Here is a 208-nt window from a genome sequence, read left to right on the forward strand (position 1 = left end):
CCATCCTTACATACTGGTTGGAAATTTAGTTTTTTCCAAGAAAATAACATAGATTTAGTGTAACAATTGACTCTCAGAGCATGAATTAAATAAGCATAAAAAAAAAATCACTAAAATACTGATACAGTCCTGAAATAATGGAAAAGAGAAAAAAAAGAGTATCTCATCACAGGACACACAAATACAAATACAAATACAAAAAAAGGGA

The sequence above is a fragment of the Penaeus monodon genome, chromosome 32 (genome assembly GCF_015228065.2).
Source record: "Penaeus monodon isolate SGIC_2016 chromosome 32, NSTDA_Pmon_1, whole genome shotgun sequence".
Taxonomy (NCBI): Eukaryota; Metazoa; Arthropoda; class Malacostraca; order Decapoda; family Penaeidae; genus Penaeus; species Penaeus monodon.